At 36.1% G+C, this 13,440-nt stretch overlaps 1 protein-coding gene across 5 annotated transcripts in view; it reads left to right on the forward strand.

The window, feature by feature from the left end:
* LOC139148327 (adenylate cyclase type 2-like) overlaps positions 1–13,440 on the forward strand; it is a 158,831-nt gene that overhangs the window by 27,398 nt on the left and 117,993 nt on the right. For 3 of the 5 annotated variants that reach the window (XM_070719713.1, XM_070719707.1, XM_070719712.1), the window contains exon 1: positions 13,136–13,264. The exons of 1 other annotated variant lie outside the window; for it this stretch is intronic. The gene's annotated coding sequence lies outside the window, so the exon portion shown is untranslated. Of the gene's footprint in view, positions 1–13,135; positions 13,265–13,440 lie in introns of those variants that run through there. One more of the 5 variants, XM_070719711.1, reaches the window with a different exon arrangement.

Here is a 13,440-nt window from a genome sequence, read left to right on the forward strand (position 1 = left end):
AGCACTCCAAGCTAGTCACAATATTACTTCAGCTATGCATGTAACATTTATCAAAGTTTTCCAAACAAAAGCCTCTTGAACTGTCTGGCTGCATAATGATAAGCATAAAAATGGGGAAGTGTTATAGAGGTTACCCACAATTCCCTCTGATTCGTTCTATCACAGCACAGCTTACCTTTCTTAAAACTCTTCTTAATTTTAGTGTCAGGTTGAAGCATAAAAAATACCTTATAACGCGGGGACAGTAGAGTAGAGTAAAAGCATCAAAATGGCAACTTATACAGCCAGAAAAATCCAGTTTCACTGTTACTACAAATGATATGTTAAGGAAGCACGTAATAACAGGTTGAGAACCCTCAGTAGAACAGTTAACATGTAAATTTCTTTTTTCATGTCCATTTGAAAAAATCAATACACTTTGGTTTGCAATACAATTAGCAGATGTCACTAGTTGCCCTATTTTCCTGTTAACTATTCTGTGTGACTGCATGGCCATGCAATAGTTTGAGATTTTCAGAAAATTATAATCTCCTCTCCTTATCAAGCATGATTTTACTAACAATTCAAACTGGGAAATTAGAAAAACCATTGTTTTTAATTATGTTTTTAGAATAATCTGACAAGATTTGAAATTTCTGTGTGAATGGGAGACACCCCCAGCTTTATTCAGAAATCTGTAAGTAGAAATCAGAGTGAATTATGGGATATCTCTGAGATTCTGGAGTACTGCAATAGAAGAATGAAAATTACACTGTTGTTTTTGCCAATAGATGAACATGGTGGTACTCAAGATTTTGAAAGAAACAATCTGATCACATCAAAACAAGAAAGTATCATCACTGATTGTCAGAAACGAGATTCAGCTTTGAGAGGAAAAATGTTGACGTTGATGAAACAGTACATTGTGATAAGAGAAATTGAAATGGGAAAAAGGTGAGAATTAAAGTGCTTGACAGATGGCGGTAGACTGTAGGTCCTCATTGTTTCAACAAGTATAGGTGTAATTTGACACTTGTTGTGTTCAGGTTTACCTGCATCATGTTTTCCTCATTGACAAAGTGATGAAGGCTAAATTTGAACACTGTAAAAATCAGCATGTATCATTCATAGGTTAATGACACTGTGGAGGCAACGTTGATTGAGTTTTTTGTCACTCTTGTGACGGAAATTCTCAACTTCAAAATAAAGTTTACACTGAGAAGAGATATACAGATGAATTCTTTGAGATTTACCAGGCTGAAGAAAAATTGCTGAGAGTTGTATCTGCTTGATACATTTCAGTATCAGGTTGATATTGTTTTTCTGAGGATTAAACAGCCTCAATTGATATACTTTTATGAGGTTTATTTATGATAAGGTATATAAAACTATAAATTTAATTTTGAAATGCATTGGCCCATACGGAGAAATCAGTGATTTTTTACGTCCAACTACATCATACAGTGAAGGTATTGTGCAAGACAGTGTACGAGCACACCGATCCTGGTATTTTGTGAATAACCTTATTATGAACCTTTTATCAAATTTTACGAGAAAATTTGAAAGCACAGCATTTTCAAAATGACCTGTCATACACTGTGTTGCGTGGTTGCATGCCGTACTAACTAGGAATGTTTTCAGCATATCTGTTAAATGCAACAAGAAGGAAATTAAATGCATGAATTAGTGCAGCACATGAGAACACATTGTAATTCAGCGTAATTTATTTCACATAAATTCAAAGATGTTGGACTGGCCATTACCCAATGCATGACAGAGTGGTGGTCAGATGTGTATTTTGTTTTGAAAAAAGATGAATCTTGTCTTGTTTTCTCAGTGTTTACATAAAACTGTTGTGAGGTCAATTGTGTCAGTGATCGTCTGTCTCTGTCTGTCCGTTTGTGGAGCTCATAACTAAAAATCTACTCACTGGGCAAATATAACCAGATTCAGCATGCTATTGTTTTGATGACTATCTAGAATGCAAAGGAGTCTTGTAGGTGTAACTTACATATCTGACATAAACTTACATGATTATAAATTTTTACATATTTCAAAAATTTCACTTGATGATGGCGTTATTGCTGTGATACTTAGTGCGTATGCTTCTAGAGATGCTAATAGATACAGTAGATTCAAATTGTAATAGAATTTAGAAATCTTTATTCTCCAGAATTTCTCTTCCCATTTTTTGTCAAAATTCCTCTTTTCAGAAAGTTCTAAGTTCATGAGGATAATCTACCTTGGATAAATAATATTCAACTGATAGTGGTTGAATTTTAATTGGTAAATTTTGGAAGAGTTTCCGATTTTCAGTCGAAACATGTTTATCAGACCCCTTGAGCAAACTTTGACTATACAGGTTGCTAGGTGTGACTACATTATGATTTATGCAAATAAGGATCTACTATCAATTTTTAGGGCTAATACACATACATTGCTTTTGGTCAAAAGATGTTCTTCTCTGAAATTGTTTTTCTGAAAGCTCTGAAATGTAATTTTGGCTTTCTTGTGATGGCTTTCTTCTGATTTGTTCAAATGATGATGATTTGTATATTTAAAGTTTTCGTGCTTTAATTTCCAATACAACTCCCGTTTGGTTATCTCCATGCTCAGATTTGATTCCACAGATACTTTTAAAGTTTTCCATCAGAAATGTCAAATTTATGGTAAGTTTGTACCATCTGACTGTTTTACTAGCCAATATTATTTATAGAAAGTGTCCTCGTGAAACCTGACATTGAATTTTCTCAGAGTAATCAGAAAGAAAATTTACTTTCTTAATCACCAATTTCATCATAACGTAGATTTTATTTCTATTATCGTCCACGTTGCTGTAAAGAAATCATTTCAGACAATAATAATGATCATTCAAACTGAAGTGTTTTCAAAAAAACTATTACAGGAAGATATCAACCATGTAATATCTGAGAAATATAGATATCTGTCAGATCAGAATCCAAGAATACGTTGTTGTAGTAATTTTGAAACATCAGAGAACATGTCGTAAAAAACATCAGTAGCACTCAAGAAAGATTATCAAAGACATGTTGTTTGTTACTTTATGAGGCTATATTTCTTATCTAAGCTGTGCAAAAGAACATGGGAAAGCAAAGAAGCGCAGGGTAAGTCGGGTAATGTACATAACAGTATTTGTGAAAGGAATACAAACACAGGTTTCTAATGATCTTCCGTAATGTCATTTCAAACTGTAATTCTGTCTTCAGATGACCAGAATGGACTGATGCTGTGATTAGTGGTGACTGGAATTGAAAAACTCTAGTGCTCTTCCAAGTGGTTCCAGTGCGTGGCAAATGATAAAATGAATATTGTTGATAAAACTGACCCATTGCAAAATTTCAGTCGGAATTTTTGTGATTTCTCTTTCAGTAGACATGTAGGATGTTTATCAAAATACTCATTTTCTTAACCTCTGCTATTATCAAAACAGTTTTATCATAATCATAGATCTTTCTAAAAAATACATTTTAGAATTGACAGTGGTATCAAAACTGTTGTAGCTATAAACCCTATTAATTAATGTTTTGCTATTGTATCATATGATTAGACCAAAACAATAAATAGTGCTGTTCCGATAATATGGTTTTCAAAAGTAGGGTAGGCAGGGATATTTTTTTTCCAAAATATTTTTATTTTTTTAACACTCGTTTTTAGGGGTTCAGGGTGATCAAACACTGGCCACATCATTTCCAGAAAAACCTATCATAGCATATAAAGGTCCATGAAAACATGAAAGACATCCTCATTCAAGCAAAAATCAAACGCGAGGTAATGAACGCATGATTTTGCAGGTTTTTTCTTCCTTTTGTTACTTCCACCTTTACGTAGCTCTAAAAAGTCTATGGTTGGTGGGTAGAAAATAGGGGAGGTTGGGTTATCAGAACGGCACAATTTTTTTTGCCTTGGTATAGGTGGATTTTTATTAATTTCAATGTAGCATGTATTTTAGAAAACATATGAAGTGCTGTTCTGTTGGTCGGCCGAGCTGGGAACTTTTGCTTTCATGTAATGCTGAAATGAAAGAATATCCCTATAATTAAATTATCATTCCCAATTATGAAAGGATCTGTAAAATGTGAAAACTATAGATACTACATTCTGAGTGTCATATCTCATTTCAAACCTCACATAAGCTACTGCAAATGACAAGAGTTGCATGAACGCCGACTCATTTTTAGCTCCCATAGCCATATGTATATATGGCAATGGAAGCTATTCTTATAGGCTAGGGAAATGTCTGTATGTATGTATGTCTGTATGTCTGTATGTCTGTGTGTCTGTATGTCTGTATGTCTGTATGTCTGTATGTCTGTCCGTCAACATCAAAAACTCCAAAACCGCTGTACATTTCATCTTGATATTTGGTGTGTACATGGATGATGGGCTGTAGATGAGATTTTGTTCAAATGAAGTTGTCATTGCCAAAAATATGCAAATTAAGTGAAAAAATGTAAAAACAGTCAAAATTGAAAAAACTCAATAACCACTGAGCAGATTACATGAAAAATTAGCATGTAAGTACTTGGGCTGACATGAATGATTGTGCACATCTTGGTCAGTATCTTGGACTTGCTATTTTTCATGAATTTTTTTTTAATTTTCTCCCATTTTTGGTAAAAAACTCTCCTTCTCTGAAACCACAAGTCCGATTGATTTGAAACTTGGTATGGAAGTGCATAGGAGTGACCTTTCCCAAATTTGGGCAAATCGTGGTGAAATTTGCATATTTTTAGTTTACACGTCCATAGACTCTCATGTATAAGGCAGATCTCCATAGACTCCCATGTATAAGGCCACAAAAAATAAAAATTTAGTTTCTCATTGTATTCATATTGCAAAAAGGATGCAGTGACACAATTTTTAGTCCCCACGGATGAAGTCCAGTGGGCTTATAGATTGGGTCATGTCCGTCTGTTCGTCCATCTGTGAGTCCATCCGTTCACGCAGATATCTCGGATATTTTGACAAAATGTCATGTGACCTTGATGACCTTTGATCTCAAATATACATATTTGTCCATAACTCAGTAACCACAAGTGCTACCACCCTTCATATATGGTATGATGGGACAGCTTGTGACGCCACATATTGTACCTCATTAATTATGCACATATCTAATTTTGAGCGAGCCGATAGAGCTAGAGGTCTGATTTTTGGTATATAGGGATAACTTAGCAAAACAATTTTTTGGACAAAATGTCACGTGACCTTGGTGACCTTTGACCTCAAATATACATATTTGTCCATAAATCAGTAACCACAAGTGCTACAGCCTTCATGTATGGTATGATGGGACACCTTATGATGCCACATATTGTACCTCATTAATTATGCGCATATCTAATTTGAGCGATCCAATAGAGCTAGAGGTCTGATTTTTGGTATATAGGGATAACTTAGCAATACAATTTTTTTGACAAAATGTCACGTGACCTCGGTGACCTTTGACCTCAAATACATATTTGTCCATAACTCAGTAACCACAAGTGCTACAGCCTTCATGTATGGTATGATGGGACACCTTATGACGCCACATATTGTTCCTCATTAATTATGTGCATATCTAATTTTGAGCGAGCCAATAGAGCTAGAGGTCTGATTTTTGGTATGTAGGGATAACTTAGCAATACAATTTTTTTGACAAAATGTCACGTGACCTCGGTGACCTTTGACCTCAAATATACATATTTGTCCATAACTCAGTAACCACAAGTGCTACAGCCTTCATGTATGGTATGATGGGACACCTTATGACGCCACATATTGTACCTCATTAATTATGCGCATATCTAATTTTGAGCGAGCCAATAGAGCTAGAGGTCTGATTTTTGGTATATAGGGATAACTTAGCAATACAATTTTTTTGACAAAATGTGACGTGACCTCGGTGACCTTTGACCTCAAATATACATATTTGTCCATAACTCAGTAACCACAAGTGCTACAGCCTTCATGTATGGTATGATGGGACACCTTATGACGCCACATATTGTACCTCATTAATTATGCACATATCTAATTTTGAGCGAGCCAATAGAGCTAGAGGTCTGATTTTTGGTATGTAGGGATAACTTAGCAATACAATTTTTTTGACAAATGTCACGTGACCTCGGTGACCTTTGACCTCAAATATACATATTTGTCCATAACTCAGTAACACTAGTGCTACAGCCTTCATGTATGGTATGATGGGACACCTTATGATGCCACATATTGTACCTCATTAATTATGCGCATATCTAATTTTGAGCGAGCCAATAGAGCTAGAGGTCTGATTTTTGGTATATAGGGATAAGGCCAAAGTAAGTAAATTCTTTGTTTTGCGTCCACTCAAAATCCTAAAAGGTACGCGGGTAAGCGGCTAAAAAAACACACACAAAATTTAACACAAAATTTGTTTGCCTTTATTGGACAATTTTTCTCAAACCACATGAATACTCCTGTCATAGTGTGACACACTGTGTGATCACTGTATGCATTTTCATAACAAATGGATCAAAATAAACAGCCATTCTTTGACGTTTGCTTTTCTCTTATTAGTTTTAGATTTCTTTCTTGTGCACTCAAAGTGTCCACATGTCAATACCATTGCACAGCAACTTGACAGCCTCATCAAATTACTTAAATCTGGACAGTTTGAGGAATGGGTACACTATAACAGTATACAGTAGCGATCTTTTGTCCTCAAGTTCTTGTACGTTTTTTTCAAGTTTCCTGTAATGTCTGTGCTCTGATGTAATGTCATAGTTTTGCTGAAAGGTGTCTGTTTTGAAAGAAAACACCAAACAAAAATGGTAACTTGTAGCCTCTGCATTCAATTTTAGAAAGATGGGGCATCAGAGAGAAGAAGAAATTGGTGATATAATTGACAAAAGTATTCCCTGTAGGTTCCTCGGGACCATCCGTAAAACCAGCACCTTTCCTTTCCATCAAATCATTAGGGGAAGGCTGCATTAACTTGCATGGTACCTGAAACCCGAGTTCTTGCCTGACCAACTCGGGTGACAAACAGAAGACTTTTAATCCCCAAGGTGTGAATTTTCAATTGTTATGTTTATCTAATCCGGCTAGTCCCATTGTAGTGCCATTGTACGAAAGGCAGGTCTGTGAAATTGATCCTCTAGGGAAGTCGGGTATTCCCAAGTTAATGGAGGATTCCCGTAATGTAAAAGAAAACATTTCGCAATTGTCAGTCTCCACACAGACTCATCAGACCCAAATTTAGGTGGAAGCTTCACATCTATATTCCTTCCTTGCACTTTCAAAGTACCACATCTCAGATTGATTGAAAAGATGAAGTATCATGGCATAAATGGAAATATTCTACAGTGGGTCAAAGCATGATTGACAAATACAGAACAGCGAGTAGTCATAAATGGAGCATCATCTGAATGGAGAATACGTCACAAGTGGTGTCCCAAAGGGTTCAGTTCTTGGACCAGTACTCTTTCTAATCTACATCAATCATACTGGCGGTGAAATTAGTTCTGAACTCAAAAATTTACTGACAATACAAAGACATATCATCCCTTGCGAAATTGTAGTGATCCTTAAATTCTACAAGCTGATTTGGACAAGCTACAAAAAATGAGTGAACACTGGCGGACGCATATTGGCTACAACAACCCCTTCAATAAATACTCAATGAACAATATTTCACTGGGACGTACAACTGAAGAAAATGACTTGGGCGATCTACTTCATTCTACCTTAAAACCTTCAAGCAAATGTGATAAGTTTGCAAAAAAGCAAACAGAATGTTGATCTCATCAAACGATCATTGTCGATAAAATAAAAAAAATGTCATTCTTCGTCTTTACAAGCAACTTGAGAGCCCACAGCTTGAACATGCAGTACAAGCTTGGTCACCATGGCTACAAAAGGACATAAAAATCTTAGCACGGCAACTAATACCTAAACTCCAACACTACAATTATCAAAATAGACTTAAAAAGCTTGGTTTAATAACACTTGAACAAAAAAGAATTCCCGGCGACACGATTCAACTCTAGAATTAGTTTTCAAAGGCCATGACCACTGTAACCTCACACTTGAGTTAGCAGCCGACTCGAGAACTTGAGGACACTGTCCCAAACTTCGTAAACTAACCGTTCGACTTAACACAACACTGACACAAGAAAGTACTTTTTTCAGCAAGAGTTGTGGACATCTGGAATAAATAACCAGCCGATGTCATTAATGCAGAAGTGTGACCTCCTTCAAGAGCAGCTACGACCGACCGCCTACTACAAGTTTGAACTTTCACAAAGGGATTCTAATATACTTTCCCATACCCAAACTGAACAAAAAAGTACGTAAAGGCCTTTCGTTTACACGACTGATCACTGGTTTATTTTTTGTTTCAAGTTAAAATGGACAAATTAACCAAATTATTGGCAAACCTAAAAAACCAATTACCAGGGATAGGCTCAACACTTTCCGATTTTTCAGTCTGCCATACTCTCTAAGTCGTGGTACCCAAGTCCAATCGCGTTAATCGGCCGACTGAATCTCTCTCTGTTCAAGTCCCGATTGCTCACAGTGACCATGCCTTCAAGTTGCCGTGCAAAGGTTTCCTGTTTTTTAACTTCGATTTTTTCCCTGCTTTCATCCATTTTTTATCGTGACGACAAAGCCACAACAGGCAAAGCAACAACAAACAGGGAGAACGTGAGGCCCCGGCGCGCGTGAGGCTGAGAGTATCGACATGGGTAAATGTGTAGAGAGTACTGTTTTACGTCACCGCATGGTCCATTAGTGAAATCTGACTGCCGTAAAGGAGCTTTTCATCGCAAAGTTAAAAGCCACAACTTGTTTTTGCGACAAAATAGCGCCACCAACGGCGAAATTTAGAAAGGAAAGTGTGTTTTTTTTCGAAAAATCTCCAAAAACCTAGGCGCGCGCGGACGCAAAACAAAGAATTTAATTACTTTGGCCTAACTTAGCAATACAATTTTTTTGACAAAATGTCACGTGACCTCGGTGACCTTTGACCTCAAATATACATATTTGTCCATAACTCAGTAACCACAAGTGCTACAGCCTTCATGTATGGTATGATGGGACACCTTATGACGCCACATATTGTACCTCATTAATTATGTGCATATCTAATTTGAGCGATCCAATAGAGCTAGAGGTCTGATTTTTGGTATGTAGGGATAACTTAGCAATACAATTTTTTTGACAAATGTCACGTGACCTCGGTGACCTTTGACCTCAAATATACATATTTGTCCATAACTCAGTAACCACAAGTGCTACAGCCTTCATGTATGGTATGATGGGACACCTTATGACGCCACATATTGTACCTCATTAATTATGCACATATCTAATTTTGAGCGAGCCAATAGAGCTAGAGGTCTGATTTTTGGTATGTAGGGATAACTTAGCAAAACAATTTTTTTGACAAAATGTCACGTGACCTCAGTGACCTTTGACCTCAAATATACATATTTTTCCATAACTCAGTAACCACAAGTGCTACACCCTTCATGTTTGGTATGATTGGACACCTTATGACGCCACATACTGTACCTCAATAATTATGCCTATATCTCATTCTGAGCGAGCCAATAGAGCTGGATGTCTGATTTTTGGTATATAGGGATAACTATAGGAGAGAAATTTTTTGACCAAATGTCATGTGACCTCGATGACCTTTTCCCTAAAATATATGTTTATGTCAATAAATAAGTAACCACAAGTGCTATGTCCTTTGTATTTAGTAGGATGGGAGACCTTATGACAACACACGCTTTACCTCATTAATTATGTACACATCTAATTCTGGGCAAGCGAATAGAGCTAGAGATCTGATTTTTTGGCATATAGGGATTAATTAGCAATATATAATTTTTTTTTTCAAAATGTCATGTGACCTCGATGACCTTTGACTTGATTATACATATATATGCATATTTCAGTAACCACAAGTTCTATACCCTCCAATTTTGATAGGATATTAGACCTTAAGATGTCACATCTTGTACCTCATTTATAATGCGCATATGTATTTCTTGGCTGGCCAATACTGCTAGAGGTCTGATCTTTTTTCCCGATTTAGAACCATAACTTAGACATGCCTCATGTGTTTCAAATTGGGAACAACAACATAGACCTATGTGCCCATAGATCTCAACATATACACCCCAGTGATACTTCTTAATGACCACATTTTCCTGCCCCATCAAGACTAATACTCCTATTACAAGTGGGGACTATGTCATTGTAAATGACTTGTTGAGTTAATGGTTGTATCACAGTATTGGATATATCTAATTCTGTATTTTTTCCATTTTATATTCTGAATAATTACATTAAACATATTTCACTGTCTCCAGTACATTTCATTTAAGTATTTTCACTTCAATGCACTTTATCCCTTTCACACATGTTCAAATATCTGACCAGAGAACAAACACTAAATAGTCCAGGATGGGAGCTACAGTGTCATTGACGCTATTTTTTCATACAGTAATTGAAAGTGTTACTATGAATTCCATTTTTTCATTCCATCATTATTCAAATAAGGCTTACTCAGAATCATATCATTGCATCATCGTAATTTTCCTCTCGGTGGCTCACATGTACTTGCTAGATTTAATTTGACAGATTTTGTCTCATCAGACATGTGCATATTCCTGTACATACAGTGAACAGACCACTTCACAGACAGACAGACACTCATACATACAACATCTATGGATGGCACTGATTCTCCAAGATATTTGCTGACACCTAGGTGCTAAAAATGTGAATTGTAATCTCCTCTGTGAAACACAAGGAAACTGGTGAGAAAGAATGAAAATACAGAATATTGTCATTGAGCTAAATATCTATCATAAAGGCTCTCTTTCCTATTAATAATTTACAGATGATGATCTCAAGTTGGCTCGTCACATATGATAACGGGTAATTTGCAAATCGAAAAAGTAATTAGATTTATCAAGGATTGTGATTAGCAACCAGGCATGCTCATTGAAAATTCAAACTGTGTAATTTGATTTTAATTGCAATTACAGATTTACCGTCTATCTCGTCAAAGTCTCCAGTCAAAGATTATCACTTTTATCCGCTGTGATCCAGAAGATGAAAAATGTTTCCTTCGTGCAACAGTCATGTCAGAATGCATGTATGAATTGAAGGGGTTGAACTTTGTCAGATGTACAGAGCACACACAGAATGGTGAAGCAGACATCATGTGATATGCAGAGGATGAGAAATCTATGTGGTCTGGTCATGGCCCTCCTTGTATTGCAGGGGTTATGAAACAAGGAAAATGAACACTCTGGTGAAAATCAATATAAGCTATGCTGAGTGTCCATGGATGGTTTCCAAGCAATCAGGAATGACAGGAAATTTAGGTTTTAGGGTTAAAACAATTAAATCATAACTGTGAGCAACCGGGCAGGGCAGTGTTATCATGATTTATGTCCTAAAAGTATATTCTGTCTGTAGGATGAAAATAAAAGCTGCTCTTTTCTAAGCGTGAAAGAATTTAAATGTCATGTTTAATTTAATGACTTTTTTTGCTTCATTTGATATTTTCTTTTGCATATTTATGATTGTGAATAAACAATTTGAAAATATTGTGAGAATGTAAAATATAGGTGCTACTTAGAGTTCTCACCACCAATGCAATGTGGTGGTGAGAATGGGAATGTTATATGTAAACGATAAGCCCTGGACGTCTAGGCTACAAATGCAGCAATTTTGATTTCCCGATGGTTCTGTGTTGACCCCTTGACAACAATAGATACTGTATTGCTGTGGGATGTCTTACCATGTCTAGTCAGCTTTAAAGGAAGTTTCGACATTTGACAAATTAAAGTCTCAATTGTGTGAGGCTGATGAGAGCCTAAATAGTTTGGACATCTAAGAAGTGGAATAACATTACCTCTGTTTGACATTATTTTGGTTATTTTTTCACAAACAAATATGCTGGCACTGTTGTTTTCCCTGGTAAATCATGATGAATGAACTGTTTTCAATGTCAATGTAGATCCTGCATACAGTCCTTGAGTATACCATTGTGTTTCAACAATGTAAATGCTGGTTTATGCCTGAGGTAGAATAATTGCTAATTGAGCTAGATTAGTCCGACAGTACAGAAAATATGTTTATCTTGATCGTGCAATTTTTTTCTCTTAAAATAAGTGCTGGGTGTTATCTTTCAGATTATAAAAAAGCAATGAGACAGAACACTTTTTTATATCAAGTGACTTGCTTTTTTACACTTTCCCCATTTCTTCTCAAGCTGTGTGAATTTTAGCTTACTACCAAAAAAAATTGTAAAATTTAAAAAACTTTTACTACTGTGACAAACATAAATATGTCAATGCCACCGTTAATATTGTCATTATCTACTCGCCCAAAATGTGCTTTCCACATTTTTGTCAATTATTGCAGTACTGTAGTGTTTCTAGAAAAGAATATAATCTCAAATCACGATACTGTTGGAAACGTGCATTTTTGCAATACTCAACACATTGTTTGTTTGGCTCATATGCTTTGGCTAATAGTTTACACAGAAGATTTAGAGAGATTTAAAGGGAAATAGAGAACGGATTATGTTCTTGTGAAAATCACTGAGAAGGAAGTTGAATCAATGAAATGCTATGGTGCAGAAAACATTCTTTGATACCAGAAAGAAAACCAATAATGTACATTCTATGTTTACTTATCTAATTAGTTACTGGCGGATTGATGGGCAATCTCAAAAAAAGGAAGCTTTTAATTTTACTTCATTATTGAGATGAGAAGTAAGGTAAACATTTGACACCAGAACCAGGATTTACCAGCATTGCTATGTAATATGTCATCAAACATAATCCCTTGAACATTTTGTCACAAAAAATGTCCTAGCAAATTGAACTTAAACAGTATCACAGCATGTATGTAAATTCAGTGACCAAATAGACAGCAAATCAGATATTCATGTATAACTCACCCTTTAGGCAAGTTATGCGATCGTTGCATAAAGGAACGCCCCCATCTTTCATTGAGAACAATCCAATACCTATTCTCACTGGGGATTAATCATGTGTGTGTATAGTAACTGTAAAATCCACCCCTCACACCACTGGAGCTCCTCCTCCCTCAAGGTTGAAATGGTTGATTCCAGTCAGAATAACCAATGAGGATTAAAGTTACTATATAGGTCTGTCTAACTTGAAAGTGGAAGTATTTGTTTTTGTAGTGGACTATGAGACGCACGCAGTGTTCTGCTAAAGCTTTCAAATTCTGTCATGGATATCTGGTGAGTGGCAAATATTCTCATCACGTTTTCAGAACTGTGCCAAAGTAAGTGCAGACGACGTGCTAGTTATCAAAAAGAATCAGGTACATATCTGTCATATCTGGGGTCAGGCTACAAAGTCAGTGCAGCTGGGTTTGCAATGCAATTTGTCTTGTGCCAGTTGCAGAGGCTGTTAA

This window comes from Ptychodera flava, chromosome 13 (assembly GCF_041260155.1).
Source record: "Ptychodera flava strain L36383 chromosome 13, AS_Pfla_20210202, whole genome shotgun sequence".
NCBI classification, from domain to species: domain Eukaryota; kingdom Metazoa; phylum Hemichordata; class Enteropneusta; family Ptychoderidae; genus Ptychodera; species Ptychodera flava.